This window comes from Amia ocellicauda, chromosome 2, assembly GCF_036373705.1.
Source record: "Amia ocellicauda isolate fAmiCal2 chromosome 2, fAmiCal2.hap1, whole genome shotgun sequence".
Lineage (NCBI taxonomy): Eukaryota > Metazoa > Chordata > Actinopteri > Amiiformes > Amiidae > Amia > Amia ocellicauda.
In genome coordinates, this window is record NC_089851.1 from 54,043,068 (window position 1) to 54,069,104 (window position 26,037).

The 26,037-nt window shown below is 51.0% G+C and overlaps 13 non-coding genes across 13 annotated transcripts; all 13 read right to left on the reverse strand.

Moving 5' to 3' along the window:
* Positions 1–2,933: 2,933 nt before the first annotated feature.
* trnap-ugg (transfer RNA proline (anticodon UGG)) lies at positions 2,934–3,005 on the reverse strand. Its single transcript has one exon. It is a non-coding gene; the product is annotated as a tRNA-Pro (tRNA).
* Positions 3,006–4,685: 1,680 nt separating this feature from the next.
* On the reverse strand, positions 4,686–4,757 carry trnap-ugg (transfer RNA proline (anticodon UGG)). Its single transcript has one exon. It is a non-coding gene; the product is annotated as a tRNA-Pro (tRNA).
* Positions 4,758–7,024: 2,267 nt separating this feature from the next.
* On the reverse strand, positions 7,025–7,096 carry trnap-ugg (transfer RNA proline (anticodon UGG)). Its single transcript has one exon. It is a non-coding gene; the product is annotated as a tRNA-Pro (tRNA).
* Positions 7,097–9,962: 2,866 nt separating this feature from the next.
* Positions 9,963–10,034, reverse strand: trnap-ugg (transfer RNA proline (anticodon UGG)). The gene has a single exon. It is a non-coding gene; the product is annotated as a tRNA-Pro (tRNA).
* Positions 10,035–12,906: 2,872 nt separating this feature from the next.
* Positions 12,907–12,978, reverse strand: trnap-ugg (transfer RNA proline (anticodon UGG)). Its single transcript has one exon. It is a non-coding gene; the product is annotated as a tRNA-Pro (tRNA).
* Positions 12,979–14,074: 1,096 nt separating this feature from the next.
* trnap-ugg (transfer RNA proline (anticodon UGG)) lies at positions 14,075–14,146 on the reverse strand. The gene has a single exon. It is a non-coding gene; the product is annotated as a tRNA-Pro (tRNA).
* Positions 14,147–15,245: 1,099 nt separating this feature from the next.
* Positions 15,246–15,317, reverse strand: trnap-ugg (transfer RNA proline (anticodon UGG)). Its single transcript has one exon. It is a non-coding gene; the product is annotated as a tRNA-Pro (tRNA).
* Positions 15,318–17,003: 1,686 nt separating this feature from the next.
* trnap-ugg (transfer RNA proline (anticodon UGG)) lies at positions 17,004–17,075 on the reverse strand. Its single transcript has one exon. It is a non-coding gene; the product is annotated as a tRNA-Pro (tRNA).
* A 1,099-nt stretch (positions 17,076–18,174) lies between these two features.
* trnap-ugg (transfer RNA proline (anticodon UGG)) lies at positions 18,175–18,246 on the reverse strand. The gene has a single exon. It is a non-coding gene; the product is annotated as a tRNA-Pro (tRNA).
* Positions 18,247–22,834: 4,588 nt separating this feature from the next.
* On the reverse strand, positions 22,835–22,906 carry trnap-agg (transfer RNA proline (anticodon AGG)). Its single transcript has one exon. It is a non-coding gene; the product is annotated as a tRNA-Pro (tRNA).
* Positions 22,907–24,002: 1,096 nt separating this feature from the next.
* trnap-agg (transfer RNA proline (anticodon AGG)) lies at positions 24,003–24,074 on the reverse strand. The gene has a single exon. It is a non-coding gene; the product is annotated as a tRNA-Pro (tRNA).
* Positions 24,075–24,580: 506 nt separating this feature from the next.
* Positions 24,581–24,652, reverse strand: trnap-agg (transfer RNA proline (anticodon AGG)). Its single transcript has one exon. It is a non-coding gene; the product is annotated as a tRNA-Pro (tRNA).
* Positions 24,653–25,748: 1,096 nt separating this feature from the next.
* Positions 25,749–25,820, reverse strand: trnap-agg (transfer RNA proline (anticodon AGG)). Its single transcript has one exon. It is a non-coding gene; the product is annotated as a tRNA-Pro (tRNA).
* Positions 25,821–26,037: the final 217 nt, after the last annotated feature.

Here is a 26,037-nt window from a genome sequence, read left to right on the forward strand (position 1 = left end):
GCTTGTCCTGGACTTGAACCCAGGGCCTCTCACACCCTCAGCAAGAATCATACCCCTAGACCAACGAGCCAAGTTAACGGAGAGTGTCGCAGTTTCTGCTGGGCAAGCGCGTAACTGCTTTGGGGCAGACCGGGAGACCTACGCTCACTGACTGATAGCATGGACTGTAGCGCTGAAGTGTCTTTCCAGAACGGTAACCGTATCCCCAGTGAGACAGCACTGAGAGCATGGTTCAGCAGGCCCGCAAACAACTGAAAAGAATGCCTCTCCTTTGGTGCAGCTCAGGAGTACACGTTCAGCAAAGGTCTCCATAACAAGCCGGCAAACCACATTTCGTCCTCCTCCTCCTCAACAACACACTACATGTCCTCCTCCTCCTCCTCAACAACAACAACAACAACAACGAACTTGTAAAAAACACATTTTCTTTAAAGAAAACAAAACACACAGATGACAGTCTGATTTCCCATCAGCTTTACAGGCAACAGTATCTGAGGTCAATAGCCCTCCCTTGTGCAGAGGAGCCCAGAAGCCAGCCTTCAAGAGCAAACGAACAAACACTTCGGTGACTGCAAAGTGGGGCCAAGTGGGCTCGTCCTGGAGTTGAACCCAGGGCCTCTCACACCCTCAGCAAGAATCATACCCCTAGACCAACGAGCCAAGTTAACGGAGGGTGTCGCAGTTTCTGCTGGGCAAGCGCGTAACTGCTTTGGGGCAGACCGGGAGACCTACGCTCACTGACTGATAGCATGGACTGTAGCGCTGACGTGTCTTTCCAGAATGGTAACGCCATCCCCAGTGAGACAGCACTGAGAGCATGGTTCAGCAGGCCCGCAAACAACTGAAAAGAATGCCTCTCCTTTGGTGCAGCTCAGGAGTACACGTTCAGCAAAGGTCTCCATAACAAGCCGGCAAACCACATTTCGTCCTCCTCCTCCTCAACAACACACTACATGTCCTCCACCTCCTCCTCAACAACAACAACAACAACAACAACGAACTTGTAAAAAACACATTTTCTTTAAAGAAAACAAAACACACAGATGACAGTCTGATTTCCCATCAGCTATACGGGCAACAGTATCTGAGGTCGATAGCCCTCCCTTGTGCAGAGGAGCCCAGAAGCCAGCCTTCAAGAGCAAACGAACAAACACTTTGGTGACTGCAAAGTAGGGCCAAGTGGGCTCGTCCTGGAGTTGAACCCAGGGCCTCTCACACCCTCAGCAAGAATCATACCCCTAGACCAACAAGCCAAGTTAACGGAGGGTGTCGCAGTTTCTGCTGGGCAAGCGCGTAACTGCTTTGGGGCAGACCAGGAGACCTACGCTCACTGACTGATAGCATGGACTGTAGCGCTGACGTGTCTTTCCAGAATGGTAACGCCATCCCCAGTGAGACAGCACTGAGAGCATTGTTCAGCAGGCCCGCAAACAACTGAAAAGAATGCCTCTCCTTTGGTGCAGCTCAGGAGTACACGTTCAGCAAAGGTCTCCATAACAAGCTGGCAAACCACATTTCGTCCTCCTCCTCCTCAACAACACACTACATGTCCTCCTCCTCCTCCTCAACAACAACAACAACAACGAACTTGTAAAAAACACATTTTCTTTAAAGAAAACAAAACACACAGATGACAGTCTGATTTCCCATCAGCTTTACAGGCAACAGTATCTGAGGTCGATAGCCCTCCCTTGTGCAGAGGAGCCCAGAAGCCAGCCTTCAAGAGCAAACGAACAAACACTTCGGTGACTGCAAAGTGGGGCCAAGTGGGCTCGTCCTGGAGTTGAACCCAGGGCCTCTCACACCCTCAGCAAGAATCATACCCCTAGACCAACGAGCCAAGTTAACGGAGGGTGTCGCAGTTTCTGCTGGGCAAGCGCGTAACTGCTTTGGGGCAGACCGGGAGACCTACGCTCACTGACTGATAGCATGGACTGTAGCGCTGACGTGTCTTTCCAGAATGGTAACGCCATCCCCAGTGAGACAGCACTGAGAGCATGGTTCAGCAGGCCCGCAAACAACTGAAAAGAATGCCTCTCCTTTGGTGCAGCTCAGGAGTACACGTTCAGCAAAGGTCTCCATAACAAGCCGGCAAACCACATTTCGTCCTCCTCCTCCTCAACAACACACTACATGTCCTCCACCTCCTCCTCAACAACAACAACAACAACGAACTTGTAAAAAACACATTTTCTTTAAAGAAAACAAAACACACAGATGACAGTCTGATTTCCCATCAGCTATACGGGCAACAGTATCTGAGGTCGATAGCCCTCCCTTGTGCAGAGGAGCCCAGAAGCCAGCCTTCAAGAGCAAACGAACAAACACTTCGGTGACTGCAAAGTGGGGCCAAGTGGGCTCGTCCTGGAGTTGAACCCAGGGCCTCTCACACCCTCAGCAAGAATCATACCCCTAGACCAACGAGCCAAGTTAACGGAGGGTGTCGCAGTTTCTGCTGGGCAAGCGCGTAAATGCTTTGGGGCAGACCGGGAGACCTACGCTCACTGACTGATAGCATGGACTGTAGCGCTGAAGTGTCTTTCCAGAACGGTAACCGTATCCCCAGTGAGACAGCACTGAGAGCATGGTTCAGCAGGCCCGCAAACAACTGAAAAGAGTGCCTCTCCTTTGGTGCAGCTCAGGAGTACACGTTCAGCAAAGGTCTCCATAACAAGCCGGCAAACCACATTTCGTCCTCCTCCTCCTCAACAACACACTACATGTCCTCCTCCTCCTCAACAACAACAACGAACTTGTAAATTACACATTTTCTTTAAAGAAAACAAAACACACAGATGACAGTCTGATTTCCCATCAGCTACACAGCCAACAGTATCTGAGGTTGAAAGACCTCCCTGGTGCAGAGGAGCCCAGAAGCCAAGCATCGAGAGAGAACAAACGAATGCTTCAGAGAATGCAAAGCAGGGCCAAGCGGGCTCGTCCGGGAGTTGAACCCGGGACCTCTCGCACCCAAAGCGAGAATCATACCCCTAGACCAACGTGCCAAGTTATCTGACAGTGTCACAGTTTCTGCTGGGCAAGCGCGTAACTGCTTTGGGGCAGACCGGGAGACCTACGCTCACTGACTGATAGCATGGACTGTAGCGCTGACGTGTCTTTCCAGAATGGTAACGCCATCCCCAGTGAGACAGCACTGAGAGCATGGTTCAGCAGGCCCGCAAACAACTGAAAAGAATGCCTCTCCTTTGGTGCAGCTCAGGAGTACACGTTCAGCAAAGGTCTCCATAACAAGCCGGCAAACCACATTTCGTCCTCCTCCTCCTCAACAACACACTACATGTCCTCCTCCTCCTCCTCAACAACAACAACAACAACGAACTTGTAAAAAACACATTTTCTTTAAAGAAAACAAAACACACAGATGACAGTCTGATTTCCCATCAGCTTTACAGGCAACAGTATCTGAGGTCGATAGCCCTCCCTTGTGCAGAGGAGCCCAGAAGCCAGCCTTCAAGAGCAAACGAACAAACACTTCGGTGACTGCAAAGTGGGGCCAAGTGGGCTCGTCCTGGAGTTGAACCCAGGGCCTCTCACACCCTCAGCAAGAATCATACCCCTAGACCAACGAGCCAAGTTAACGGAGGGTGTCGCAGTTTCTGCTGGGCAAGCGCGTAACTGCTTTGGGGCAGACCGGGAGACCTACGCTCACTGACTGATAGCATGGACTGTAGCGCTGACGTGTCTTTCCAGAATGGTAACGCCATCCCCAGTGAGACAGCACTGAGAGCATGGTTCAGCAGGCCCGCAAACAACTGAAAAGAATGCCTCTCCTTTGGTGCAGCTCAGGAGTACACGTTCAGCAAAGGTCTCCATAACAAGCCGGCAAACCACATTTCGTCCTCCTCCTCCTCAACAACACACTACATGTCCTCCACCTCCTCCTCAACAACAACAACAACAACGAACTTGTAAAAAACACATTTTCTTTAAAGAAAACAAAACACACAGATGACAGTCTGATTTCCCATCAGCTATACGGGCAACAGTATCTGAGGTCGATAGCCCTCCCTTGTGCAGAGGAGCCCAGAAGCCAGCCTTCAAGAGCAAACGAACAAACACTTCGGTGACTGCAAAGTGGGGCCAAGTGGGCTCGTCCTGGAGTTGAACCCAGGGCCTCTCACACCCTCAGCAAGAATCATACCCCTAGACCAACGAGCCAAGTTAACGGAGGGTGTCGCAGTTTCTGCTGGGCAAGCGCGTAAATGCTTTGGGGCAGACCGGGAGACCTACGCTCACTGACTGATAGCATGGACTGTAGCGCTGAAGTGTCTTTCCAGAACGGTAACCGTATCCCCAGTGAGACAGCACTGAGAGCATGGTTCAGCAGGCCCGCAAACAACTGAAAAGAGTGCCTCTCCTTTGGTGCAGCTCAGGAGTACACGTTCAGCAAAGGTCTCCATAACAAGCCGGCAAACCACATTTCGTCCTCCTCCTCCTCAACAACACACTACATGTCCTCCTCCTCCTCAACAACAACAACGAACTTGTAAATTACACATTTTCTTTAAAGAAAACAAAACACACAGATGACAGTCTGATTTCCCATCAGCTACACAGCCAACAGTATCTGAGGTTGAAAGACCTCCCTGGTGCAGAGGAGCCCAGAAGCCAAGCATCGAGAGAGAACAAACGAATGCTTCAGAGAATGCAAAGCAGGGCCAAGCGGGCTCGTCCGGGAGTTGAACCCGGGACCTCTCGCACCCAAAGCGAGAATCATACCCCTAGACCAACGTGCCAAGTTATCTGACAGTGTCACAGTTTCTGCTGGGCAAGCGCGTAACTGCTTTGGGGCAGACCGGGAGACCTACGCTCACTGACTGATAGCATGGACTGTAGCGCTGACGTGTCTTTCCAGAATGGTAACGCCATCCCCAGTGAGACAGCACTGAGAGCATGGTTCAGCAGGCCCGCAAACAACTGAAAAGAATGCCTCTCCTTTGGTGCAGCTCAGGAGTACACGTTCAGCAAAGGTCTCCATAACAAGCCGGCAAACCACATTTCGTCCTCCTCCTCCTCAACAACACACTACATGTCCTCCTCCTCCTCCTCAACAACAACAACAACAACGAACTTGTAAAAAACACATTTTCTTTAAAGAAAACAAAACACACAGATGACAGTCTGATTTCCCATCAGCTTTACAGGCAACAGTATCTGAGGTCGATAGCCCTCCCTTGTGCAGAGGAGCCCAGAAGCCAGCCTTCAACAGCAAACGAACAAACACTTCGGTGACTGCAAAGTGGGGCCAAGTGGGCTCGTCCTGGAGTTGAACCCAGGGCCTCTCACACCCTCAGCAAGAATCATACCCCTAGACCATCGAGCCAAGTTAACGGAGGGTGTCGCAGTTTCTGCTGGGCAAGCGCGTAACTGCTTTGGGGCAGACCGGGAGACCTACGCTCACTGACTGATAGCATGGACTGTAGCGCTGACGTGTCTTTCCAGAATGGTAACGCAATCCCCAGTGAGACAGCACTGAGAGCATGGTTCAGCAGGCCCGCAAACAACTGAAAAGAATGCCTCTCCTTTGGTGCAGCTCAGGAGTACACGTTCAGCAAAGGTCTCCATAACAAGCCGGCAAACCACATTTCGTCCTCCTCCTCCTCAACAACACACTACATGTCCTCCACCTCCTCCTCAACAACAACAACAACAACGAACTTGTAAAAAACACATTTTCTTTAAAGAAAACAAAACACACAGGTGACAGTCTGATTTCCCATCAGCTATACGGGCAACAGTATCTGAGGTCGATAGCCCTCCCTTGTGCAGAGGAGCCCAGAAGCCAGCCTTCAAGAGCAAACGAACAAACACTTCGGTGACTGCAAAGTGGGGCCAAGTGGGCTCGTCCTGGAGTTGAACCCAGGGCCTCTCACACCCTCAGCAAGAATCATACCCCTAGACCAACGAGCCAAGTTAACGGAGGGTGTCGCAGTTTCTGCTGGGCAAGCGCGTAACTGCTTTGGGGCAGACCGGGAGACCTACGCTCACTGACTGATAGCATGGACTGTAGCGCTGACGTGTCTTTCCAGAATGGTAACGCCATCCCCAGTGAGACAGCACTGAGAGCATGGTTCAGCAGGCCCGCAAACAACTGAAAAGAATGCCTCTCCTTTGGTGCAGCTCAGGAGTACACGTTCAGCAAAGGTCTCCATAACAAGCCGGCAAACCACATTTCGTCCTCCTCCTCCTCAACAACACACTACATGTCCTCCACCTCCTCCTCAACAACAACAACAACAACGAACTTGTAAAAAACACATTTTCTTTAAAGAAAACAAAACACACAGGTGACAGTCTGATTTCCCATCAGCTATACGGGCAACAGTATCTGAGGTCGATAGCCCTCCCTTGTGCAGAGGAGCCCAGAAGCCAGCCTTCAAGAGCAAACGAACAAACACTTCGGTGACTGCAAAGTGGGGCCAAGTGGGCTCGTCCTGGAGTTGAACCCAGGGCCTCTCACACCCTCAGCAAGAATCATACCCCTAGACCAACGAGCCAAGTTAACGGAGGGTGTCGCAGTTTCTGCTGGGCAAGCGCGTAACTGCTTTGGGGCAGACCGGGAGACCTACGCTCACTGACTGATAGCATGGACTGTAGCGCTGAAGTGTCTTTCCAGAACGGTAACCGTATCCCCAGTGAGACAGCACTGAGAGCATGGTTCAGCAGGCCCGCAAACAACTGAAAAGAGTGCCTCTCCTTTGGTGCAGCTCAGGAGTACACGTTCAGCAAAGGTCTCCATAACAAGCCGGCAAACCACATTTCGTCCTCCTCCTCCTCAACAACACACTACATGTCCTCCTCCTCCTCAACAACAACAACGAACTTGTAAAATACACATTTTCTTTAAAGAAAACAAAACACACAGATGACAGTCTGATTTCCCATCAGCTACACAGCCAACAGTATCTGAGGTTGAAAGACCTCCCTGGTGCAGAGGAGCCCAGAAGCCAAGCATCGAGAGAGAACAAACGAATGCTTCAGAGAATGCAAAGCAGGGCCAAGCGGGCTCGTCCGGGAGTTGAACCCGGGACCTCTCGCACCCAAAGCGAGAATCATACCCCTAGACCAACGAGCCAAGTTATCTGACAGTGTCACAGTTTCTGCTGGGCAAGCGCGTAACTGCTTTGGGGCAGACCGGGAGACCTACGCTCACTGACTGATAGCATGGACTGTAGCGCTGACGTGTCTTTCCAGAATGGTAACGCCATCCCCAGTGAGACAGCACTGAGAGCATGGTTCAGCAGGCCCGCAAACAACTGAAAAGAATGCCTCTCCTTTGGTGCAGCTCAGGAGTACACGTTCAGCAAAGGTCTCCATAACAAGCCGGCAAACCACATTTCGTCCTCCTCCTCCTCAACAACACACTACATGTCCTCCTCCTCCTCCTCAACAACAACAACAACAACGAACTTGTAAAAAACACATTTTCTTTAAAGAAAACAAAACACACAGATGACAGTCTGATTTCCCATCAGCTTTACAGGCAACAGTATCTGAGGTCGATAGCCCTCCCTTGTGCAGAGGAGCCCAGAAGCCAGCCTTCAACAGCAAACGAACAAACACTTCGGTGACTGCAAAGTGGGGCCAAGTGGGCTCGTCCTGGAGTTGAACCCAGGGCCTCTCACACCCTCAGCAAGAATCATACCCCTAGACCAACGAGCCAAGTTAACGGAGGGTGTCGCAGTTTCTGCTGGGCAAGCGCGTAACTGCTTTGGGGCAGACCGGGAGACCTACGCTCACTGACTGATAGCATGGACTGTAGCGCTGACGTGTCTTTCCAGAATGGTAACGCCATCCCCAGTGAGACAGCACTGAGAGCATGGTTCAGCAGGCCCGCAAACAACTGAAAAGAATGCCTCTCCTTTGGTGCAGCTCAGGAGTACACGTTCAGCAAAGGTCTCCATAACAAGCCGGCAAACCACATTTCGTCCTCCTCCTCCTCAACAACACACTACATGTCCTCCACCTCCTCCTCAACAACAACAACAACAACAACAACGAACTTGTAAAAAACACATTTTCTTTAAAGAAAACAAAACACACAGATGACAGTCTGATTTCCCATCAGCTATACGGGCAACAGTATCTGAGGTCGATAGCCCTCCCTTGTGCAGAGGAGCCCAGAAGCCAGCCTTCAAGAGCAAACGAACAAACACTTCGGTGACTGCAAAGTGGGGCCAAGTGGGCTTGTCCTGGACTTGAACCCAGGGCCTCTCACACCCTCAGCAAGAATCATACCCCTAGACCAACGAGCCAAGTTAACGGAGAGTGTCGCAGTTTCTGCTGGGCAAGCGCGTAACTGCTTTGGGGCAGACCGGGAGACCTACGCTCACTGACTGATAGCATGGACTGTAGCGCTGAAGTGTCTTTCCAGAACGGTAACCGTATCCCCAGTGAGACAGCACTGAGAGCATGGTTCAGCAGGCCCGCAAACAACTGAAAAGAATGCCTCTCCTTTGGTGCAGCTCAGGAGTACACGTTCAGCAAAGGTCTCCATAACAAGCCGGCAAACCACATTTCGTCCTCCTCCTCCTCAACAACACACTACATGTCCTCCTCCTCCTCCTCAACAACAACAACAACAACAACGAACTTGTAAAAAACACATTTTCTTTAAAGAAAACAAAACACACAGATGACAGTCTGATTTCCCATCAGCTTTACAGGCAACAGTATCTGAGGTCGATAGCCCTCCCTTGTGCAGAGGAGCCCAGAAGCCAGCCTTCAAGAGCAAACGAACAAACACTTCGGTGACTGCAAAGTGCGGCCAAGTGGGCTCGTCCTGGAGTTGAACCCAGGGCCTCTCACACCCTCAGCAAGAATCATACCCCTAGACCAACGAGCCAAGTTAACGGAGGGTATCGCAGTTTCTGCTGGGCAAGCGCGTAACTGCTTTGGGGCAGACCGGGAGACCTACGCTCACTGACTGATAGCATGGACTGTAGCGCTGACGTGTCTTTCCAGAATGGTAACGCCATCCCCAGTGAGACAGCACTGAGAGCATGGTTCAGCAGGCCCGCAAACAACTGAAAAGAATGCCTCTCCTTTGGTGCAGCTCAGGAGTACACGTTCAGCAAAGGTCTCCATAACAAGCCGGCAAACCACATTTCGTCCTCCTCCTCCTCAACAACACACTACATGTCCTCCACCTCCTCCTCAACAACAACAACAACAACAACGAACTTGTAAAAAACACATTTTCTTTAAAGAAAACAAAACACACAGATGACAGTCTGACTTCCCATCAGCTATACGGGCAACAGTATCTGAGGTCGATAGCCCTCCCTTGTGCAGAGGAGCCCAGAAGCCAGCCTTCAAGAGCAAACGAACAAACACTTTGGTGACTGCAAAGTGGGGCCAAGTGGGCTTGTCCTGGAGTTGAACCCAGGGCCTCTCACACCCTCAGCAAGAATCATACCCCTAGACCAACGAGCCAAGTTAACGGAGAGTGTCGCAGTTTCTGCTGGGCAAGCGCGTAACTGCTTTGGGGCAGACCGGGAGACCTACGCTCACTGACTGATAGCATGGACTGTAGCGCTGAAGTGTCTTTCCAGAACGGTAACCGTATCCCCAGTGAGACAGCACTGAGAGCATGGTTCAGCAGGCCCGCAAACAACTGAAAAGAATGCCTCTCCTTTGGTGCAGCTCAGGAGTACACGTTCAGCAAAGGTCTCCATAACAAGCCGGCAAACCACATTTCGTCCTCCTCCTCCTCAACAACACACTACATGTCCTCCTCCTCCTCAACAACAACAACGAACTTGTAAAATACACATTTTCTTTAAAGAAAACAAAACACACAGATGACAGTCTGATTTCCCATCAGCTACACAGCCAACAGTATCTGAGGTTGAAAGACCTCCCTGGTGCAGAGGAGCCCAGAAGCCAAGCATCGAGAGAGAGCAAACAAATGCTTCAGAGAATGCAAAGCAGGGCCAAGCGGGCTCGTCCGGGAGTTGAACCCGGGACCTCTCGCACCCAAAGTGAGAATCATACCCCTAGACCAACGAGCCAAGTTATCTGACAGTGTCACAGTTTCTGCTGGGCAAGCGCGTAACTGCTTTGGGGCAGACCGGGAGACCTACGCTCACTGACTGATAGCATGGACTGTAGCGCTGACGTGTCTTTCCAGAATGGTAACGCCATCCCCAGTGAGACAGCACTGAGAGCATTGTTCAGCAGGCCCGCAAACAACTGAAAAGAATGCCTCTCCTTTGGTGCAGCTCAGGAGTGCACGTTCAGCAAAGGTCTCCATAACAAGCCGGCAAACCACATTTCGTCCTCCTCCTCCTCAACAACACACTACATGTCCTCCACCTCCTCCTCAACAACAACAACAACAACAACAACGAACTTGTAAAAAACACATTTTCTTTAAAGAAAACAAAACATACAGATGACAGTCTGATTTCCCATCAGCTATACGGGCAACAGTATCTGAGGTCGATAGCCCTCCCTTGTGCAGAGGAGCCCAGAAGCCAGCCTTCAAGAGCAAACGAACAAACACTTCGGTGACTGCAAAGTGGGGCCAAGTGGGCTCGTCCTGAAGTTGAACCCAGGGCCTCTCACACCCTCAGCAAGAATCATACCCCTAGACCAACGAGCCAAGTTAACGGAGGGTGTCGCAGTTTCTGCTGGGCAAGCGCGTAACTGCTTTGGGGCAGACCGGGAGACCTACGCTCACTGACTGATAGCATGGACTGTAGCGCTGAAGTGTCTTTCCAGAACGGTAACCGTATCCCCAGTGAGACAGCACTGAGAGCATGGTTCAGCAGGCCCGCAAACAACTGAAAAGAATGCCTCTCCTTTGGTGCAGCTCAGGAGTACACGTTCAGCAAAGGTCTCCATAACAAGCCGGCAAACCACATTTCGTCCTCCTCCTCCTCAACAACACACTACATGTCCTCCACCTCCTCCTCAACAACAACAACAACAACAACAACGAACTTGTAAAAAACACATTTTCTTTAAAGAAAACAAAACACACAGATGACAGTCTGATTTCCCATCAGCTATACGGGCAACAGTATCTGAGGTCGATAGCCCTCCCTTGTGCAGAGGAGCCCAGAAGCCAGCCTTCAAGAGCAAACGAACAAACACTTCGGTGACTGCAAAGTGGGGCCAAGTGGGCTTGTCCTGGACTTGAACCCAGGGCCTCTCACACCCTCAGCAAGAATCATACCCCTAGACCAACGAGCCAAGTTAACGGAGAGTGTCGCAGTTTCTGCTGGGCAAGCGCGTAACTGCTTTGGGGCAGACCGGGAGACCTACGCTCACTGACTGATAGCATGGACTGTAGCGCTGAAGTGTCTTTCCAGAACGGTAACCGTATCCCCAGTGAGACAGCACTGAGAGCATGGTTCAGCAGGCCCGCAAACAACTGAAAAGAATGCCTCTCCTTTGGTGCAGCTCAGGAGTACACGTTCAGCAAAGGTCTCCATAACAAGCCGGCAAACCACATTTCGTCCTCCTCCTCCTCAACAACACACTACATGTCCTCCTCCTCCTCCTCAACAACAACAACAACAACAACGAACTTGTAAAAAACACATTTTCTTTAAAGAAAACAAAACACACAGATGACAGTCTGATTTCCCATCAGCTTTACAGGCAACAGTATCTGAGGTCGATAGCCCTCCCTTGTGCAGAGGAGCCCAGAAGCCAGCCTTCAAGAGCAAACGAACAAACACTTCGGTGACTGCAAAGTGGGGCCAAGTGGGCTCGTCCTGGAGTTGAACCCAGGGCCTCTCACACCCTCAGCAAGAATCATACCCCTAGACCAACGAGCCAAGTTAACGGAGGGTATCGCAGTTTCTGCTGGGCAAGCGCGTAACTGCTTTGGGGCAGACCGGGAGACCTACGCTCACTGACTGATAGCATGGACTGTAGCGCTGACGTGTCTTTCCAGAATGGTAACGCCATCCCCAGTGAGACAGCACTGAGAGCATGGTTCAGCAGGCCCGCAAACAACTGAAAAGAATGCCTCTCCTTTGGTGCAGCTCAGGAGTACACGTTCAGCAAAGGTCTCCATAACAAGCCGGCAAACCACATTTCGTCCTCCTCCTCCTCAACAACACACTACATGTCCTCCACCTCCTCCTCAACAACAACAACAACAACAACGAACTTGTAAAAAACACATTTTCTTTAAAGAAAACAAAACACACAGATGACAGTCTGACTTCCCATCAGCTATACGGGCAACAGTATCTGAGGTCGATAGCCCTCCCTTGTGCAGAGGAGCCCAGAAGCCAGCCTTCAAGAGCAAACGAACAAACACTTTGGTGACTGCAAAGTGGGGCCAAGTGGGCTTGTCCTGGAGTTGAACCCAGGGCCTCTCACACCCTCAGCAAGAATCATACCCCTAGACCAACGAGCCAAGTTAACGGAGAGTGTCGCAGTTTCTGCTGGGCAAGCGCGTAACTGCTTTGGGGCAGACCGGGAGACCTACGCTCACTGACTGATAGCATGGACTGTAGCGCTGAAGTGTCTTTCCAGAACGGTAACCGTATCCCCAGTGAGACAGCACTGAGAGCATGGTTCAGCAGGCCCGCAAACAACTGAAAAGAATGCCTCTCCTTTGGTGCAGCTCAGGAGTACACGTTCAGCAAAGGTCTCCATAACAAGCCGGCAAACCACATTTCGTCCTCCTCCTCCTCAACAACACACTACATGTCCTCCTCCTCCTCAACAACAACAACGAACTTGTAAAATACACATTTTCTTTAAAGAAAACAAAACACACAGATGACAGTCTGATTTCCCATCAGCTACACAGCCAACAGTATCTGAGGTTGAAAGACCTCCCTGGTGCAGAGGAGCCCAGAAGCCAAGCATCGAGAGAGAGCAAACAAATGCTTCAGAGAATGCAAAGCAGGGCCAAGCGGGCTCGTCCGGGAGTTGAACCCGGGACCTCTCGCACCCAAAGTGAGAATCATACCCCTAGACCAACGAGCCAAGTTATCTGACAGTGTCACAGTTTCTGCTGGGCAAGCGCGTAACTGCTTTGGGGCAGACCGGGAGACCTACGCTCACTGACTGATAGCATGGACTGTAGCGCTGACGTGTCTTTCCAGAATGGTAACGCCATCCCCAGTGAGACAGCACTGAGAGCATGGTTCAGCAGGCCCGCAAACAACTGAAAAGAATGCCTCTCCTTTGGTGCAGCTCAGGAGTACACGTTCAGCAAAGGTCTCCATAACAAGCCGGCAAACCACATTTCGTCCTCCTCCTCCTCAACAACACACTACATGTCCTCCACCTCCTCCTCAACAACAACAACAACAACAACGAACTTGTAAAAAACACATTTTCTTTAAAGAAAACAAAACACACAGATGACAGTCTGACTTCCCATCAGCTATACGGGCAACAGTATCTGAGGTCGATAGCCCTCCCTTGTGCAGAGGAGCCCAGAAGCCAGCCTTCAAGAGCAAACGAACAAACACTTTGGTGACTGCAAAGTGGGGCCAAGTGGGCTTGTCCTGGAGTTGAACCCAGGGCCTCTCACACCCTCAGCAAGAATCATACCCCTAGACCAACGAGCCAAGTTAACGGAGAGTGTCGCAGTTTCTGCTGGGCAAGCGCGTAACTGCTTTGGGGCAGACCGGGAGACCTACGCTCACTGACTGATAGCATGGACTGTAGCGCTGAAGTGTCTTTCCAGAACGGTAACCGTATCCCCAGTGAGACAGCACTGAGAGCATGGTTCAGCAGGCCCGCAAACAACTGAAAAGAATGCCTCTCCTTTGGTGCAGCTCAGGAGTACACGTTCAGCAAAGGTCTCCATAACAAGCCGGCAAACCACATTTCGTCCTCCTCCTCCTCAACAACACACTACATGTCCTCCTCCTCCTCAACAACAACAACGAACTTGTAAAATACACATTTTCTTTAAAGAAAACAAAACACACAGATGACAGTCTGATTTCCCATCAGCTACACAGCCAACAGTATCTGAGGTTGAAAGACCTCCCTGGTGCAGAGGAGCCCAGAAGCCAAGCATCGAGAGAGAGCAAACAAATGCTTCAGAGAATGCAAAGCAGGGCCAAGCGGGCTCGTCCGGGAGTTGAACCCGGGACCTCTCGCACCCAAAGTGAGAATCATACCCCTAGACCAACGAGCCAAGTTATCTGACAGTGTCACAGTTTCTGCTGGGCAAGCGCGTAACTGCTTTGGGGCAGACCGGGAGACCTACGCTCACTGACTGATAGCATGGACTGTAGCGCTGACGTGTCTTTCCAGAATGGTAACGCCATCCCCAGTGAGACAGCACTGAGAGCATTGTTCAGCAGGCCCGCAAACAACTGAAAAGAATGCCTCTCCTTTGGTGCAGCTCAGGAGTGCACGTTCAGCAAAGGTCTCCATAACAAGCCGGCAAACCACATTTCGTCCTCCTCCTCCTCAACAACACACTACATGTCCTCCACCTCCTCCTCAACAACAACAACAACAACAACAACGAACTTGTAAAAAACACATTTTCTTTAAAGAAAACAAAACATACAGATGACAGTCTGATTTCCCATCAGCTATACGGGCAACAGTATCTGAGGTCGATAGCCCTCCCTTGTGCAGAGGAGCCCAGAAGCCAGCCTTCAAGAGCAAACGAACAAACACTTCGGTGACTGCAAAGTGGGGCCAAGTGGGCTCGTCCTGAAGTTGAACCCAGGGCCTCTCACACCCTCAGCAAGAATCATACCCCTAGACCAACGAGCCAAGTTAACGGAGGGTGTCGCAGTTTCTGCTGGGCAAGCGCGTAACTGCTTTGGGGCAGACCGGGAGACCTACGCTCACTGACTGATAGCATGGACTGTAGCGCTGAAGTGTCTTTCCAGAACGGTAACCGTATCCCCAGTGAGACAGCACTGAGAGCATGGTTCAGCAGGCCCGCAAACAACTGAAAAGAATGCCTCTCCTTTGGTGCAGCTCAGGAGTACACGTTCAGCAAAGGTCTCCATAACAAGCCGGCAAACCACATTTCGTCCTCCTCCTCCTCAACAACACACTACATGTCCTCCTCCTCCTCAACAACAACAACGAACTTGTAAAATACACATTTTCTTTAAAGAAAACAAAACACACAGATGACAGTCTGATTTCCCATCAGCTACACAGCCAACAGTATCTGAGGTTGAAAGACCTCCCTGGTTCAGAGGAGCCCAGAAGCCAAGCATCGAGAGAGAACAAACGAATGCTTCAGAGAATGTAAAGCAGGGCCAAGCGGGCTCGTCCGGGAGTTGAACCCGGGACCTCTCGCACCCAAAGCGAGAATCATACCCCTAGACCAACGAGCCAAGTTATCTGACAGTGTCACAGTTTCTGCTGGGCAAGCGCGTAACTGCTTTGGGGCAGACCGGGAGACCTACGCTCACTGACTGATAGCATGGACTGTAGCGCTGACGTGTCTTTCCAGAATGGTAACGCCATCCCCAGTGAGACAGCACTGAGAGCATGGTTCAGCAGGCCCGCAAACAACTGAAAAGAATGCCTCTCCTTTGGTGCAGCTCAGGAGTACACGTTCAGCAAAGGTCTCCATAACAAGCCGGCAAACCACATTTCGTCCTCCTCCTCCTCAACAACACACTACATGTCCTCCTCCTCCTCCTCAACAACAACAACAACAACAACGAACTTGTAAAAAACACATTTTCTTTAAAGAAAACAAAACACACAGATGACAGTCTGATTTCCCATCAGCTTTACAGGCAACAGTATCTGAGGTCGATAGCCCTCCCTTGTGCAGAGGAGCCCAGAAGCCAGCCTTCAAGAGCAAACGAACAAACACTTCGGTGACTGCAAAGTGGGGCCAAGTGGGCTCGTCCTGGAGTTGAACCCAGGGCCTCTCACACCCTCAGCAAGAATCATACCCCTAGACCAACGAGCCAAGTTAACGGAGGGTATCGCAGTTTCTGCTGGGCAAGCGCGTAACTGCTTTGGGGCAGACCGGGAGACCTACGCTCACTGACTGATAGCATGGACTGTAGCGCTGACGTGTCTTTCCAGAATGGTAACGCCATCCCCAGTGAGACAGCACTGAGAGCATGGTTCAGCAGGCCCGCAAACAACTGAAAAGAATGCCTCTCCTTTGGTGCAGCTCAGGAGTACACGTTCAGCAAAGGTCTCCATAACAAGCCGGCAAACCACATTTCGTCCTCCTCCTCCTCAACAACACACTACATGTCCTCCACCTCCTCCTCAACAACAACAACAACAACAACGAACTTGTAAAAAACACATTTTCTTTAAAGAAAACAACACACACAGATGACAGTCTGACTTCCCATCAGCTATACGGGCAACAGTATCTGAGGTCGATAGCCCTCCCTTGTGCAGAGGAGCCCAGAAGCCAGCCTTCAAGAGCAAACGAACAAACACTTTGGTGACTGCAAAGTGGGGCCAAGTGGGCTTGTCCTGGAGTTGAACCCAGGGCCTCTCACACCCTCAGCAAGAATCATACCCCTAGACCAACGAGCCAAGTTAACGGAGAGTGTCGCAGTTTCTGCTGGGCAAGCGCGTAACTGCTTTGGGGCAGACCGGGAGACCTACGCTCACTGACTGATAGCATGGACTGTAGCGCTGAAGTGTCTTTCCAGAACGGTAACCGTATCCCCAGTGAGACAGCACTGAGAGCATGGTTCAGCAGGCCCGCAAACAACTGAAAAGAATGCCTCTCCTTTGGTGCAGCTCAGGAGTACACGTTCAGCAAAGGTCTCCATAACAAGCCGGCAAACCACATTTCGTCCTCCTCCTCCTCAACAACACACTACATGTCCTCCTCCTCCTCAACAACAACAACGAACTTGTAAAATACACATTTTCTTTAAAGAAAACAAAACACACAGATGACAGTCTGATTTCCCATCAGCTACACAGCCAACAGTATCTGAGGTTGAAAGACCTCCCTGGTGCAGAGGAGCCCAGAAGCCAAGCATCGAGAGAGAGCAAACAAATGCTTCAGAGAATGCAAAGCAGGGCCAAGCGGGCTCGTCCGGGAGTTGAACCCGGGACCTCTCGCACCCAAAGTGAGAATCATACCCCTAGACCAACGAGCCAAGTTATCTGACAGTGTCACAGTTTCTGCTGGGCAAGCGCGTAACTGCTTTGGGGCAGACCGGGAGACCTACGCTCACTGACTGATAGCATGGACTGTAGCGCTGACGTGTCTTTCCAGAATGGTAACGCCATCCCCAGTGAGACAGCACTGAGAGCATTGTTCAGCAGGCCCGCAAACAACTGAAAAGAATGCCTCTCCTTTGGTGCAGCTCAGGAGTGCACGTTCAGCAAAGGTCTCCATAACAAGCCGGCAAACCACATTTCGTCCTCCTCCTCCTCAACAACACACTACATGTCCTCCACCTCCTCCTCAACAACAACAACAACAACAACAACGAACTTGTAAAAAACACATTTTCTTTAAAGAAAACAAAACATACAGATGACAGTCTGATTTCCCATCAGCTATACGGGCAACAGTATCTGAGGTCGATAGCCCTCCCTTGTGCAGAGGAGCCCAGAAGCCAGCCTTCAAGAGCAAACGAACAAACACTTCGGTGACTGCAAAGTGGGGCCAAGTGGGCTCGTCCTGAAGTTGAACCCAGGGCCTCTCACACCCTCAGCAAGAATCATACCCCTAGACCAACGAGCCAAGTTAACGGAGGGTGTCGCAGTTTCTGCTGGGCAAGCGCGTAACTGCTTTGGGGCAGACCGGGAGACCTACGCTCACTGACTGATAGCATGGACTGTAGCGCTGAAGTGTCTTTCCAGAACGGTAACCGTATCCCCAGTGAGACAGCACTGAGAGCATGGTTCAGCAGGCCCGCAAACAACTGAAAAGAATGCCTCTCCTTTGGTGCAGCTCAGGAGTACACGTTCAGCAAAGGTCTCCATAACAAGCCGGCAAACCACATTTCGTCCTCCTCCTCCTCAACAACACACTACATGTCCTCCTCCTCCTCAACAACAACAACGAACTTGTAAAATACACATTTTCTTTAAAGAAAACAAAACACACAGATGACAGTCTGATTTCCCATCAGCTACACAGCCAACAGTATCTGAGGTTGAAAGACCTCCCTGGTTCAGAGGAGCCCAGAAGCCAAGCATCGAGAGAGAACAAACGAATGCTTCAGAGAATGTAAAGCAGGGCCAAGCGGGCTCGTCCGGGAGTTGAACCCGGGACCTCTCGCACCCAAAGCGAGAATCATACCCCTAGACCAACGAGCCAAGTTATCTGACAGTGTCACAGTTTCTGCTGGGCAAGCGCGTAACTGCTTTGGGGCAGACCGGGAGACCTACGCTCACTGACTGATAGCATGGACTGTAGCGCTGACGTGTCTTTCCAGAATGGTAACGCCATCCCCAGTGAGACAGCACTGAGAGCATGGTTCAGCAGGCCCGCAAACAACTGAAAAGAATGCCTCTCCTTTGGTGCAGCTCAGGAGTACACGTTCAGCAAAGGTCTCCATAACAAGCCGGCAAACCACATTTCGTCCTCCTCCTCCTCAACAACACACTACATGTCCTCCTCCTCCTCCTCAACAACAACAACAACAACGAACTTGTAAAAAACACATTTTCTTTAAAGAAAACAAAACACACAGATGACAGTCTGATTTCCCATCAGCTTTACAGGCAACAGTATCTGAGGTCGATAGCCCTCCCTTGTGCAGAGGAGCCCAGAAGCCAGCCTTCAAGAGCAAACGAACAAACACTTCGGTGACTGCAAAGTGGGGCCAAGTGGGCTCGTCCTGGAGTTGAACCCAGGGCCTCTCACACCCTCAGCAAGAATCATACCCCTAGACCAACGAGCCAAGTTAACGGAGGGTGTCGCAGTTTCTGCTGGGCAAGCGCGTAACTGCTTTGGCGCAGACCGGGAGACCTACGCTCACTGACTGATAGCATGGACTGTAGCGCTGACGTGTCTTTCCAGAATGGTAACGCCATCCCCAGTGAGACAGCACTGAGAGCATGGTTCAGCAGGCCCGCAAACAACTGAAAAGAATGCCTCTCCTTTGGTGCAGCTCAGGAGTACACGTTCAGCAAAGGTCTCCATAACAAGCCGGCAAACCACATTTCGTCCTCCTCCTCCTCAACAACACACTACATGTCCTCCTCAACAACAACAACGAACTTGTAAAATACACATTTTCTTTAAAGAAAACAAAACACACAGATGACAGTCTGATTTCCCATCAGCTACACAGCCAACAGTATCTGAGGTTGAAAGACCTCCCTGGTGCAGAGGAGCCCAGAAGCCAAGCATCGAGAGAGAGCAAACGAATGCTTCAGAGAATGCAAAGCAGGGCCAAGCGGGCTCGTACGGGAGTTGAACCCGGGACCTCTCGCACCCAAAGCAAGAATCATACCCCTAGACCAACGAGCCAAGTTATCTGACAGTGTCGCAGTTTCTGCTGGGCAAGCGCGTAACTGCTTTGGGGCAGACCGGGAGACCTACGCTCACTGACTGATAGCATGGACTGTAGCGCTGACGTGTCTTTCCAGAATGGTAACGCCATCCCCAGTGAGACAGCACTGAGAGCATTGTTCAGCAGGCCCGCAAACAACTGAAAAGAATGCCTCTCCTTTGGTGCAGCTCAGGAGTACACGTTCAGCAAAGGTCTCCATAACAAGCCGGCAAACCACATTTCGTCCTCCTCCTCCTCAACAACACACTACATGTCCTCCTCCTCCTCCTCAACAACAACAACAACAACGAACTTGTAAAAAACACATTTTCTTTAAAGAAAACAAAACACACAGATGACAGTCTGATTTCCCATCAGCTATACAGGCAACAGTATCTGAGGTCGATAGCCCTCCCTTGTGCAGAGGAGCCCAGAAGCCAGCCTTCAAGAGCAAACGAACAAACACTTCGGTGACTGCAAAGTGGGGCCAAGTGGGCTCATCCTGGAGTTGAACCCAGGGCCTCTCACACCCTCAGCAAGAATCATACCCCTAGACCAACGAGCCAAGTTAACGGAGGGTGTCGCAGTTTCTGCTGGGCAAGCGCGTAACTGCTTTGGGGCAGACCGGGAGACCTACGCTCACTGACTGATAGCATGGACTGTAGCGCTGAAGTGTCTTTCCAGAACGGTAACCGTATCCCCAGTGAGACAGCACTGAGAGCATGGTTCAGCAGGCCCGCAAACAACTGAAAAGAATGCCTCTCCTTTGGTGCAGCTCAGGAGTACACGTTCAGCAAAGGTCTCCATAACAAGCCGGCAAACCACATTTCGTCCTCCTCCTCCTCAACAACACACTACATGTCCTCCTCCTCCTCCTCAACAACAACAACAACAACGAACTTGTAAAAAACACATTTTCTTTAAAGAAAACAAAACACACAGATGACAGTCTGATTTCCCATCAGCTTTACAGGCAACAGTATCTGAGGTCGATAGCCCTCCCTTGTGCAGAGGAGCCCAGAAGCCAGCCTTCAAGAGCAAACGAACAAACACTTCGGTGACTGCAAAGTGGGGCCAAGTGGGCTCGTCCTGGAGTTGAACCCAGGGCCTCTCACACCCTCAGCAAGAATCATACCCCTAGACCAACGAGCCAAGTTAACGGAGGGTGTCGCAGTTTCTGCTGGGCAAGCGCGTAACTGCTTTGGCGCAGACCGGGAGACCTACGCTCACTGACTGATAGCATGGACTGTAGCGCTGACGTGTCTTTCCAGAATGGTAACGCCATCCCCAGTGAGACAGCACTGAGAGCATGGTTCAGCAGGCCCGCAAACAACTGAAAAGAATGCCTCTCCTTTGGTGCAGCTCAGGAGTACACGTTCAGCAAAGGTCTCCATAACAAGCCGGCAAACCACATTTCGTCCTCCTCCTCCTCAACAACACACTACATGTCCTCCTCAACAACAACAACGAACTTGTAAAATACACATTTTCTTTAAAGAAAACAAAACACACAGATGACAGTCTGATTTCCCATCAGCTACACAGCCAACAGTATCTGAGGTTGAAAGACCTCCCTGGTGCAGAGGAGCCCAGAAGCCAAGCATCGAGAGAGAGCAAACGAATGCTTCAGAGAATGCAAAGCAGGGCCAAGCGGGCTCGTACGGGAGTTGAACCCGGGACCTCTCGCACCCAAAGCAAGAATCATACCCCTAGACCAACGAGCCAAGTTATCTGACAGTGTCGCAGTTTCTGCTGGGCAAGCGCGTAACTGCTTTGGGGCAGACCGGGAGACCTACGCTCACTGACTGATAGCATGGACTGTAGCGCTGACGTGTCTTTCCAGAATGGTAACGCCATCCCCAGTGAGACAGCACTGAGAGCATTGTTCAGCAGGCCCGCAAACAACTGAAAAGAATGCCTCTCCTTTGGTGCAGCTCAGGAGTACACGTTCAGCAAAGGTCTCCATAACAAGCCGGCAAACCACATTTCGTCCTCCTCCTCCTCAACAACACACTACATGTCCTCCTCCTCCTCCTCAACAACAACAACAACAACGAACTTGTAAAAAACACATTTTCTTTAAAGAAAACAAAACACACAGATGACAGTCTGATTTCCCATCAGCTATACAGGCAACAGTATCTGAGGTCGATAGCCCTCCCTTGTGCAGAGGAGCCCAGAAGCCAGCCTTCAAGAGCAAACGAACAAACACTTCGGTGACTGCAAAGTGGGGCCAAGTGGGCTCATCCTGGAGTTGAACCCAGGGCCTCTCACACCCTCAGCAAGAATCATACCCCTAGACCAACGAGCCAAGTTAACGGAGGGTGTCGCAGTTTCTGCTGGGCAAGCGCGTAACTGCTTTGGGGCAGACCGGGAGACCTACGCTCACTGACTGATAGCATGGACTGTAGCGCTGAAGTGTCTTTCCAGAACGGTAACCGTATCCCCAGTGAGACAGCACTGAGAGCATGGTTCAGCAGGCCCGCAAACAACTGAAAAGAATGCCTCTCCTTTGGTGCAGCTCAGGAGTACACGTTCAGCAAAGGTCTCCATAACAAGCCGGCAAACCACATTTCGTCCTCCTCCTCCTCAACAACACACTACATGTCCTCCTCCTCCTCCTCAACAAGAACAACAACAACAACGAACTTGTAAAAAACACATTTTCTTTAAAGAAAACAAAACACACAGATGACAGTCTGATTTCCCATCAGCTATACAGGCAACAGTATCTGAGGTCGATAGCCCTCCCTTGTGCAGAGGAGCCCAGAAGCCAGCCTTCAAGAGCAAACGAACAAACACTTCGGTGACTGCAAAGTGGGGCCAAGTGGGCTCGTCCTGGAGTTGAACCCAGGGCCTCTCACACCCTCAGCAAGAATCATACCCCTAGACCAAAAAGCCAAGTTAACGGAGGGTGTCGCAGTTTCTGCTGGGCAAGCGCGTAACTGCTTTGGGGCAGACCGGGAGACCTACGCTCACTGACTGATAGCATGGACTGTAGCGCTGAAGTGTCTTTCCAGAACGGTAACCGTATCCCCAGTGAGACAGCACTGAGAGCATGGTTCAGCAGGCCCGCAAACAACTGAAAAGAATGCCTCTCCTTTGGTGCAGCTCAGGAGTACACGTTCAGCAAAGGTCTCCATAACAAGCCGGCAAACCACATTTCGTCCTCCTCCTCCTCAACAACACACTACATGTCCTCCTCCTCCTCAACAACAACAACGAACTTGTAAAATACACATTTTCTTTAAAGAAAACAAAACACACAGATGACAGTCTGATTTCCCATCAGCTACACAGCCAACAGTATCTGAGGTTGAAAGACCTCCCTGGTGCAGAGGAGCCCAGAAGCCAAGCATCGAGAGAGAACAAACGAATGCTTCAGAGAATGCAAAGCGGGGCCAAGCGGGCTCGTCCGGGAGTTGAACCCGGGACCTCTCGCACCCTAAGCGAGAATCATACCCCTAGACCAACGAGCCAAGTTATCTGACAGTGTCGCAGTTTCTGCTGGGCAAGCGCGTAACTGCTTTGGGGCAGACCGGGAGACCTACGCTCACTGACTGATAGCATGGACTGTAGCGCTGAAGTGTCTTTCCAGAACGGTAACCGTATCCCCAGTGAGACAGCACTGAGAGCATGGTTCAGCAGGCCCGCAAACAACTGAAAAGAATGCCTCTCCTTTGGTGCAGCTCAGGAGTACACGTTCAGCAAAGGTCTCCATAACAAGCTGGCAAACCACATTTCGTCCTCCTCCTCCTCAACAACACACTACATGTCCTCCTCCTCCTCCTCAACAACAACAACAACAACAAGGAACTTGTAAAAAACACATTTTCTTTAAAGAAAACAAAACACACAGATGACAGTCTGATTTCCCATCAGCTATACAGCCAACAGTATCTGAGGTCGATAGCCCTCCCTTGTGCAGAGGAGCCCAGAAGCCAGCCTTCAAGAGCAAACGAACGAACACTTCGGTGACTGCAAAGTGGGGCCAAGTGGGCTCGTCCTGGAGTTGAACCCAGGGCCTCTCACACCCTCAGCAAGAATCATACCCCTAGACCAACGAGCCAAGTTAAGGGAGGGTGTCGCAGTTTCTGCTGGGCAAGCGCGTAACTGCTTTGGGGCAGACCGGGAGACCTACGCTCACTGACTGATAGCATGGACTGTAGCGCTGAAGTGTCTTTCCAGAACGGTAACCGTATCCCCAGTGAGACAGCACTGAGAGCATGGTTCAGCAGGCCCGCAAACAACTGAAAAGAATGCCTCTCCTTTGGTGCAGCTCAGGAGTACACGTTCAGCAAAGGTCTCCATAACAAGCCGGCAAACCACATTTCGTCCTCCTCCTCCTCAACAACACACTACATGTCCTCCTCCTCCTCAACAACAACAACGAACTTGTAAAATACACATTTTCTTTAAAGAAAACAAAACACACAGATGACAGTCTGATTTCCCATCAGCTACACAGCCAACAGTATCTGAGGTTGAAAGACCTCCCTGGTGCAGAGGAGCCCAGAAGCCAAGCATCGAGAGAGAACAAACGAATGCTTCAGAGAATGCAAAGCGGGGCCAAGCGGGCTCGTCCGGGAGTTGAACCCGGGACCTCTCGCACCCTAAGCGAGAATCATACCCCTAGACCAACGAGCCAAGTTATCTGACAGTGTCGCAGTTTCTGCTGGGCAAGCGCGTAACTGCTTTGGGGCAGACCGGGAGACCTACGCTCACTGACTGATAGCATGGACTGTAGCGCTGAAGTGTCTTTCCAGAACGGTAACCGTATCCCCAGTGAGACAGCACTGAGAGCATGGTTCAGCAGGCCCGCAAACAACTGAAAAGAATGCCTCTCCTTTGGTGCAGCTCAGGAGTACACGTTCAGCAAAGGTCTCCATAACAAGCCGGCAAACCACATTTCGTCCTCCTCCTCCTCAACAACACACTACATGTCCTCCTCCTCCTCAACAACAACAACGAACTTGTAAAATACACATTTTCTTTAAAGAAAACAAAACACACAGATGACAGTCTGATTTCCCATCAGCTACACAGCCAACAGTATCTGAGGTTGAAAGACCTCCCTGGTGCAGAGGAGCCCAGAAGCCAAGCATCGAGAGAGAACAAACGAATGCTTCAGAGAATGCAAAGCGGGGCCAAGCGGGCTCGTCCGGGAGTTGAACCCGGGACCTCTCGCACCCTAAGCGAGAATCATACCCCTAGACCAACGAGCCAAGTTATCTGACAGTGTCGCAGTTTCTGCTGGGCAAGCGCGTAACTGCTTTGGGGCAGACCGGGAGACCTACGCTCACTGACTGATAGCATGGACTGTAGCGCTGAAGTGTCTTTCCAGAACGGTAACCGTATCCCCAGTGAGACAGCACTGAGAGCATGGTTCAGCAGGCCCGCAAACAACTGAAAAGAATGCCTCTCCTTTGGTGCAGCTCAGGAGTACACGTTCAGCAAAGGTCTCCATAACAAGCTGGCAAACCACATTTCGTCCTCCTCCTCCTCAACAACACACTACATGTCCTCCTCCTCCTCCTCAACAACAACAACAACAACAAGGAACTTGTAAAAAACACATTTTCTTTAAAGAAAACAAAACACACAGATGACAGTCTGATTTCCCATCAGCTATACAGCCAACAGTATCTGAGGTCGATAGCCCTCCCTTGTGCAGAGGAGCCCAGAAGCCAGCCTTCAAGAGCAAACGAACGAACACTTCGGTGACTGCAAAGTGGGGCCAAGTGGGCTCGTCCTGGAGTTGAACCCAGGGCCTCTCACACCCTCAGCAAGAATCATACCCCTAGACCAACGAGCCAAGTTAAGGGAGGGTGTCGCAGTTTCTGCTGGGCAAGCGCGTAACTGCTTTGGGGCAGACCGGGAGACCTACGCTCACTGACTGATAGCATGGACTGTAGCGCTGAAGTGTCTTTCCAGAACGGTAACCGTATCCCCAGTGAGACAGCACTGAGAGCATGGTTCAGCAGGCCCGCAAACAACTGAAAAGAATGCCTCTCCTTTGGTGCAGCTCAGGAGTACACGTTCAGCAAAGGTCTCCATAACAAGCCGGCAAACCACATTTCGTCCTCCTCCTCCTCAACAACACACTACATGTCCTCCTCCTCCTCAACAACAACAACGAACTTGTAAAATACACATTTTCTTTAAAGAAAACAAAACACACAGATGACAGTCTGATTTCCCATCAGCTACACAGCCAACAGTATCTGAGGTTGAAAGACCTCCCTGGTGCAGAGGAGCCCAGAAGCCAAGCATCGAGAGAGAACAAACGAATGCTTCAGAGAATGCAAAGCGGGGCCAAGCGGGCTCGTCCGGGAGTTGAACCCGGGACCTCTCGCACCCTAAGCGAGAATCATACCCCTAGACCAACGAGCCAAGTTATCTGACAGTGTCGCAGTTTCTGCTGGGCAAGCGCGTAACTGCTTTGGGGCAGACCGGGAGACCTACGCTCACTGACTGATAGCATGGACTGTAGCGCTGAAGTGTCTTTCCAGAACGGTAACCGTATCCCCAGTGAGACAGCACTGAGAGCATGGTTCAGCAGGCCCGCAAACAACTGAAAAGAATGCCTCTCCTTTGGTGCAGCTCAGGA